The sequence below is a fragment of the Ictalurus furcatus genome, chromosome 9, assembly GCF_023375685.1.
Source record: "Ictalurus furcatus strain D&B chromosome 9, Billie_1.0, whole genome shotgun sequence".
NCBI lineage: Eukaryota > Metazoa > Chordata > Actinopteri > Siluriformes > Ictaluridae > Ictalurus > Ictalurus furcatus.
Window position 1 is genome coordinate 7,462,442 of NC_071263.1, and position 7,029 is coordinate 7,469,470.

General features: G+C 40.5%; 1 protein-coding gene across 3 annotated transcripts in view; it reads right to left on the bottom strand.

Moving 5' to 3' along the window:
• scfd1 (sec1 family domain containing 1) overlaps positions 1 to 7,029 on the bottom strand; it is a 35,761-nt gene that overhangs the window by 9,972 nt on the left and 18,760 nt on the right. The gene's annotated exons all lie outside the window — the stretch shown is intronic.

Genomic DNA, 7,029 nt, shown 5'->3' on the forward strand with positions numbered 1-7,029 from the left:
ATGTCAAAAGAGTGATTTCTTTGGTTTTAAATGAAAAAAATTGTAATCCTGATAGTATTCCCATTTTTTTTTTACAAATCATATCTGTAATCTGATTACTTTGTTTTTTGACATAACTGTAACGGATTACAGTTACCAGTTTTTTGTATCCTGATTATGTAATGCCGTTACATGCATTCCTTTACTCCCCAAGCCCGCCAATCAGACAGAGTTTACAGGAAAATACGTGGAAATACTTGTGTCTTATTGGCTGACAGATCTCAACTCTGCCAAATGCTAGCTCACACAGTCGGTTAGTTTGAGGGGAAAAATGGATACATGATGATATTTTTACCAGTAAAGGGGTTGAAACTGAAACACTAACAGCCTCTCATGCTGAGTAGGAAAAAGGTGTGTAAATGTCTGTCAAACTAGCCTACCCTTGTGTTAGACAGCCAAAATGTTTGATATTTTATTGGTTTGGTAGTCCTGCAAACAAACAGTGATAACACCTGAGGCAAGTTTTATGATAAATCCCACTTTTTTCAAATTTTCCCATTTTAATCAATTAGTCCTCACATGCAAGAACAAAAATGCATGGAAACAGTTTACTTAAGAATACACTGCAGAAGAATCTGGGCTCAACCTGATTAACTGTCCAGCTAATGCCCCTGATGATGGTATTGTGTGATAAGGGAATCTGAAATAATGGTATATTGTTACATTGTTCTTCAGTCTTCCATATCTTGTTAAACAATGCGGTCTCTCTTTTACTATTATGGTCACTGTGACCATGTTTCATTTGTTTCTTAAATTAGCTGCAATTTCTCAAATCACAGCTCCAGTGTCCCCAGTTAGACCCTGAGGTGTGCAGAATTTCTGTGCATGTTCTCCGTGTGTCCCCATGGGTTTCAGTTTCTCCAGTTTTCACCTACCTCCCAATAATCCTGCCTCATGCCCAGTATTCCTGCAATTGGCTCTGGATGCACCATGACCCTGACCATGATAAATCCATTACTGAGAGTGAATTAATAAGTGATAAACTAGAAAATTACATTTTGGAAACTATACAATTGGGTACCTAGGCAAGTGGCCAATGGAAAAAGTACAGTTCTCTTTCAAGCATTCGTTTTGGTATCCCATTTTGGGCATATGCCTCTCTGCATAGTCCTCCGAAGCCCTATTCATGTATTGAATTAGGTTATGTTAGCCAGTGAGGCTAGTTAGCTGACATTCAATAAAGAAACTGCAACTAAACTAATGTTAGCATATAAAGTGGCTTGGTAGCAGAACTGAGTTAGGCTGTGATCTCTTGTAACGTCTTTTTCTGATGAAAACTGCTGGTCAAAATGTTTTTTGAAATAATAAAATAAAATAAAATAAAAATGGCTGTTCCAAAATGCAGTTGAGAGCGTCCCAAAAGAATCTCAGGCGTTTATGAAAACAGTCTACTCCACAGTATTATTGTGGAAAACAGGTGCTGACCACTTAAAAAAAGGTTACGTGTGAATAAGCCTTAGGTGGATTCTTCTCCAAACGTTTGCGGGTTCTGCGGCATTTCCCACAACTGTCCCTGACAGAAATAGTTTTCTCCTCTGTTCCTGCAGTGTAGTGTGAGAACCAGTCGCAGACAGTGATGCAAGTCCTCATATAGATAGTGATGTAGTGCGAGTGGCCTTGCCTGCCTTCAAAATTGGCATATTTCATTTTTGTAAAATAAGTTGTAGCATATTTTGCCATAACTTGTGGATTATTAATTACTTATTTGTGAAATATATAATTTAGTTGAAACATTATATAAAGGTGATACACATTTTAATGGCTACACATATAGTTTTATTAAATCTCAAACGTTATTTGGTGAAATTAATAGACTTTTGACTATAAGTACTAAGTATAAGTACTATAAGTGTTGCCAGCTTTCTTTCATAAATATGGTAAGCCTTAAAATAACTCAAATTTCCTTTGAATAACTTAAACCACCACCACCCCTTGGAACCCAGACAGCATCTAAGCCCTCTGAAAATCTAAGGAAAACCCTGCGGCTCTGGCGGTAGAGCAGGTTGTCAACTAATCGCAGGGTTGGCAGTTTCATCCCCAAACCTTCCACATGCCAAAGTGTCCTTGGGCAAGACACTGAACCCCAAGTTGCTCCCAATGGCAGGCTAGCACCTTGCACATCAGCTCTGCTGCCGTTGGTGTGTGTGTGTGTATGTGTGTGAATGAGAAACAGTGTAAAGCACTTTGTAGAACCACTAAGGTTAAAGGTGCTATATAAACACAGACATTTACTTGCTCTAGTTTGAGGTGTTGCAAGCCCCCAAATAACCTTGCAGTCTTTTGTTAATTAGTATAATTGTTTAGCCTTTTCATGAGAGATGTACTCAGCATCGTCATATACGACCAAGAAACCCTATCTAAAAAGTGTGAGGTTTCCCACATGGAGATGGAATGGAAGGAGTGCTGGCATTTTAGTTAGGCTAAGAAAACGAGCTAGCCACCCTCCACTTGCCAGCATTCATTTAGCAAATGTCCAGCCACTAGACAACAAACACTGTGAGCTGAGAGTATGGATTCTTTTCCAAAGAGAAACAAGAGAATGCAATTAAACTGCCTAACAGAAACCTGGCTAACAGAGGACATACCGGACAGAGTCATTGAGCTGGAAGGGTTTTTCCATACAAACATAAAGAATGCTCTGTTAAGAGCAAAGAAAGGGGAGTGCGTGTTATGATCAACAAGGGTTGGTGCGATCACCAGAATGTGCTAACATTCAAGACCTTCTGTTCTTCCGATCTAGAAAATATCATGCTTAAGTGCCAGCCACTCTAATTAGCAATGGAGGTTAGAAAAGTTATTATATTGACTGTTTACATGCTACCACAAGCAGACACTGATGTGGCACATAAGATACTGTACAAGGACTTCAATGAACAGGAAACTGCACACCCAGAGGGTGCCCTAATATAGTTGTTGAGTACTTCAACAGAGCAAACTTAGCCCCAAAACACACCAGGAGACGGGATGACGAATCATTGCTACTCCCCCTTCCAGAATGCATACAAAAAATGAGGAGTGTACTGATCTGGTCAGACCAATCAGATTCCACGCTCAAGACTGTTTTGATCTCATGGACTGGGAAATTCTGGGTTGGGACAACAACATTGATGAGTACACATACTGTCACAGGGTTTATCAGGAAGTATCTAGAAGATGCTGTTCCTACTTAGACAGTTTGGATATATATATATATATATATATATATATATATATATATATATATATATATATATATATATATATATATACATACACACACACACACACACACACATATATATATATACACATATACATACATACATACATACATACATATATATATATATATATATATATATATATATATATATATATATATATATATATATATATACATATACACACACACACACACACTGAACACCCAGTCTGCTGCTTTTGTCCCCGGAGACATGACAGAATACAAAAAGGTCAGTTACACTGTTTGCAGAACAGCACCAAAATGTGAGTATGGGGACAGAATCAAAGACAAGTTTGACACCACTGATTCAAAGCATGTATGTCAAGGAGTGTGGACCATAATGAACTTCAAAACAAAAAAAATTCCAACAGCACAAACTCCTCCATCTCTCTTGCCAAAGAGCTGAACACACTATGCTTTTTTGAAAATCAATACCGCCGATGTCACAGCATGTGCACCCAAGCCAGCAGACTTGGCTAACAACTTCCGTGCATGATGTGCACACGCCCTTTAAGCGAGTCAAAACTCGCAAAGCCAGATGGCATCCCTGGCCACATCCTTCGAGCACGTGCTGATCACTTAGCCAGTGTGTTCACAGACATCTTAAATGTGTCTCTTAATTCCTTCTGGCTTCAAGAAGTCCACTGGTGTGCTTGTTCCTAATAGTACAAGCCAACATTTCTTAATGACTGGTGACCTGTAGCACTCACCTCCATCATCAGTAAATGCTTTGAGAACCACATCAAAAACCTGATCTGCACCATGCTCCCTACCATCTTCTGCAGTTTGCCTACTGTCATAAAAGTTCATAGATGCTGTAGATTACAGCTCAGTGTTCAACACTATAGAACTAGATGGTTTCCAAGCCTGAAACCTGGGCAAATGGATCTTCAGCTTTCTGACAGGGCGACACCAGGTGATGAAGATGGGCTAACACGTCCTCACCACTAACTCAACACAGGTGCACCTCATGCATGCTGAGTCCTCCCCTCTACTCACTGTACATCTGTGTGAATGTATGGCCATGAGGAACTCCAACATCATCATCAAATTCATGGACAACACAACAGTTATAGGCCTCATCTCCAACAATGATGAGGAGGCCTACAGAAAAGAGGTCAGAAACCTAGCACTGTGGTGCCAGGAAAATAACCTCTCCCTGAAAATAGATAAGACAAATGCACTGATAATGGACTACAGAAAACAGGCAGGATCACACATACACACACACACACACATACAAGCATAAATGGCATAAACGTGGCTGCAGTAGTGACGTCAGCAGCTTTAACTTCGGAAACTATGTTCTGTTTACATGGACAACACCATGATGGTGTTCTATACCAACCTCCAAGGGGGAATATAGTCTCACCACTTGCACATGCTATCACGCAAAAGTGTGGGACAGAGCACACTTTCTGTCACTGAAGGCAAGTCACAGTATGGATGTGCTTTGGGAAAGTCATCATAGATCTATTTGCCATGAAGGAGAATACTCAGTGTTCCCAGATTTATTCCCCAGTCAGTCATGACAAGCCAGTGAGGGTGGGTGCATGTTCTGTGCAGAGATCTACTGTCTCGGGCACATGGGGAGGTTTTTCATAACCATCCAGAGCGTGTGGCACTCTGGGAATGGCCCATGAGAGGTCCAAATTAATTACTGTCAGATTCCAACAATGGAATGGAATGGTGTGAAAAACTGCAGGTGGTCCCATGTCAGTGTTTGGGCCCAACATTTTTGTCATTTCTACTGACCCTTTGTGAGATGGCCAAGGAAGTTTCCTCCGCTAAGTTGTATTTAGCCACAATCTATGATTGCCATGTGGGTTTCAGTGATTGGACGGTGCGTCAACACCCCTGAATATGCCTCTTTATGAAGGGAGAGCTTCATCCTGTATTCACACTGCTTGCTCCTTCATGGGATTGGTGTTTTTGGATGCCCAGTCATGGTCTCCTTTTGAACCACTCCAGGAGACTTCGGGAAACGTTGTTATTTGCAGTAGCTTTTGAGTTAGTGATGTTCACATGCTCTCGGTTTGTGCTAGGGGATACTGGGGTTATATAAAAATGTAACTCAGCTTTCATTGTCCAGCATCTCCCCAAAACATTAGACATGGCTATCAGATAACAAGAGTTAATGTACTGAAATAAGACTATGCAGGGAGGCACGTAACCATAGTGAAATAATGCACTCATGTTATAAGAGAACCAGGGTTATGGTCATAACCTAAGATTCTAGTAGTAGAAAAAAGGCCATAGTTTCTTTAGTATGGTTTCTAATGGATTTATTCTAATTTTACAGCCTCAAAGGATTATGCTTTTTGAGCTTTGTATAAAAAAATGGTCTGCGGTTCAGCCAATGTAAAATGGGGGGGGGGTACCCCTCATTGTTTCAAATCTAATGGTCTGGGCTCTAGAGTCAAATTGGCACTGTGCAATTACTAACCATTTACTAAACTAATTACTTACCTGAATTGATTGGAAGGAAAAAATATTTCCTTATGATCTGGAAGCTACTCCACTTATATGTTTTGTAATATAGAGATAGATGCAGAGAATAGAGATGTAAGTGAATGTTTTTTTTTTTCTAAAAAGATACATGTTGGAACTATATCATAAAAATGCTATTTACATACAATCACCAAGCACTTTATTAGGAAAATATACTAATATTGGGTAGGGCCATTCATTGCATTCAGAACAGCCTCACTTATTCATGGCATGGATTCCACAAGATTTTGCAAACATTCCTTTGATATTCTGGTCCATGTTGACATGATTGCATAAAGCAATTCTTGCAGATTTTTCAGGTGCACTTTCATGCTGCAAAACTCCCGTTCTACCACATCCCAAAGATGTTCTATTAGATTCAGATCCAGTGACTGGGAAGGCCACTGAAGGACAATGAACTCATAGTCATGTTCATAAAACCAGTTTGAGACAACTATTGCTTTGTGATATGGTGCATTATCATGCTGGAAGTAGCCAATAGAAGATGTTTAAATTGTGGTCAGTGACAATACTCAAAAAGGCTGTGGCATTCAAGCGATGATTTTTTGGTATTCACAGGCCCAAAATGTGCCAAGAAAAAACATTCTCCACACCATTACAGCACCTCCACCAGTCTGGACTGTAGACACAAGGCAGATTAGGTCCATGGATTCATGCTGTGGGTGCCATATTCTGACTCTACTATCTGTGTGCCTCAGCAGAAATCGAGATTCATTAGACCAGGCTACATTTTTCCAGTCTTTAACTGTCCGTTTTGGTGACCCTGCACCCACTGCAGCCATAGCTTTCTGTGACCTCATGGCTAGTTGCGAAATAGTCTGCAATATAAGAAGAATTAACAGTAGAGAGAGTGAAATATGGGGTAGCGCATCCGGATCCATTTGGAAACAACTAGTAATGTGCTGACTTTGCATAGGCAAAGGAATCCCCCCTGTACCTCCACAGTTGAGGTGCCACACCCCTGGATCTTGACAGTGTGCCTTCTGCACTATTGTACAGCCTTGGTAGATGACTTGCTCTCAGTGAGGCTAGCTGTGGATGGGCCCACCTGAGGAGAGTCTTTGCTAGGTGGAGAAGTTGATGGTTGATAGAGCAGATTGTAATGATGCCACCAAATTGGTAAGAAGAATTGAGAGTCACGTGAAAGGTCTTCAATTCCAGCTGGGTGATGTGACCTGACCCCATATTCCCCCTGTGGCACCAAACTGCTCCTCAGCTTGTATGGGAAGCTTCCTTGCTGATTACATCTCTCTATT